Source organism: Triturus cristatus, chromosome 5_1 (genome assembly GCF_964204655.1).
Source record: "Triturus cristatus chromosome 5_1, aTriCri1.1, whole genome shotgun sequence".
Classification (NCBI taxonomy): domain Eukaryota; kingdom Metazoa; phylum Chordata; class Amphibia; order Caudata; family Salamandridae; genus Triturus; species Triturus cristatus.
Genome location: NC_140587.1, coordinates 64796795 through 64798452, shown reverse-complemented (window position 1 = coordinate 64798452; position 1658 = coordinate 64796795). Strand labels below are relative to the sequence as shown.

General features: G+C 61.5%; 1 non-coding gene and 1 pseudogene across 1 annotated transcript; both read left to right on the top strand.

Moving 5' to 3' along the window:
- Positions 1 to 557: 557 nt before the first annotated feature.
- LOC146830189 (5.8S ribosomal RNA) lies at positions 558 to 711 on the top strand. Its single transcript, XR_014961751.1, has one exon. It is a non-coding gene; the product is annotated as a 5.8S ribosomal RNA (ribosomal RNA).
- A 438-nt stretch (positions 712 to 1149) lies between these two features.
- The window catches only part of LOC146830188 (28S ribosomal RNA), a 3521-nt pseudogene continuing 3012 nt past the window's right edge, over positions 1150 to 1658 (top strand).

Here is a 1658-nt window from a genome sequence, read left to right as displayed (position 1 = left end):
GGCGTGGCCAGCCGCGGTGGGCGTGTCTGGCGGCGACCAGGAAATGGCTGCAGGACGCGATGTGCTCTAAGAGCGGAGCGACAAGCTGTCTGCCGCTAAGCTCAGGAGCAGGTAAGGCCAAGGTTTTTTAAGGGTGCATATGGTTTTAAAATCACACACAATACACAAGTATACAAAGTTTAAAATAGATTAGCGACTACCGGCTTCCGCCTCAGTAGTGTTCTCAGGTTGTCTTCAAACCCTTCGGCCGGGCCGAAGGGTTTGAAGACTTATGCGGGCCCTCCCAGTTACTCTGGGAGGGACCGGCGGCTGTGGCGCTGCCTGCTCCTGATGCACCGGGAGCCCCCTTCCTCGCCTGCGGGTGGGTGGGGGGGACTCCTGGGCCGAGCGCCTGGCAATGTTTTTTTCTCACAACGGTGCAGTCTGACTCCCAGAGGGGAAGCCTTGAACGGGGCGCCCGGGCCGTCTCACCCTGCGGGTGGCGGATGGCCGGCATAGCCTTCCTCCCCCTTCTCCTGCTCCCGCAGGTGGGCGAACGTTTTCATAAAGTTGCCTGTGACTCTTGGCGGTGGATCACTCGGCTCGGGCATCGATGAAGAATGCAGCTAGCTGCGAGGATTAGTGTGAATTGCAGGACACATTGATCATCGACACTTCGAACGTACCTTGCGGCCACGGGTTCCTCCCGGGGCTATGCCTGTCTGAGGGTCGCTCGATCATCAACCGCCCCGGGGCTTCCCCGGGACGCGGCTGGGCCCGTTGCAGGGTTAGCTCTGCTTCCCCTTCATCCCCCCACAAGTTCAGACCCCCCGATTGCCCGTGGCAGGGTCCCTCCCCGGGTCCTGCCACGGAGGTACGCCACCGGCGCGCCTGGCCCGGGAAGGGGTCTGGCAACTGGTCTGCCCCGGGCCCGTCCCGGGGCGACTGGCTGCATGCCACGCGTGGCTGTCTGTGGTTCCCACCGGCAGCCCGCGCGCATGTGCCTTGGGCGCCCACCTCCGTGGCCGGCTTCCCGGCGAGGGCGAAACCCCTCTAGATGCGATCCGGGCAAAGAGGACGTGCACGGCCGGGACGCCAGGCCCCCGCTCCGGCAGGGGACTAGCCTTCCCCAGCAACCCCTTTGACGCTCCTGCGTTTTTCTTCCAACTACGACCTCAGATCAGACGTGGCGACCCGCTGAATTTATTACTAAGCAGAGGAAAAGAAACTAACCAGGATTACCCCACTAACAGCGAGTGAAGAGGGAAGAGCCCAGCGCTGAACCCCCGCCCGGCGGCGGGCACCGGAAATGTGGCGTACAGAAGACCAACTCTCCGGCATCGCTCAGGGGGCCCAAGTCCTTCTGATCAAAGCTTACCCCGTGGAGGGTGTTAGGCCGGTAGCGGCCCCCGACACACTGGGATCGGGTCTTCTCGGAGTCAGGTTGCTTGGGAATGCAGCCCAAAGCGGGAGATAAAGTCTATCTGAGGCTAAATACAGGCGCGAGACCGATAGCCAACAAGTACCGTAAGAGAAAGTTGAAAAGAACTTTGAAGAAAGAGTTCAAGAGGGCGTGAAACCGTCGAGAGGTAAATGGGTGGGGTCCATGCAGTCTTCCTGGAGGATTCAACACGGCGGGAAGGTCGGTGGCCCGGGAGTTCCGGATCCCTTCCGCGGGA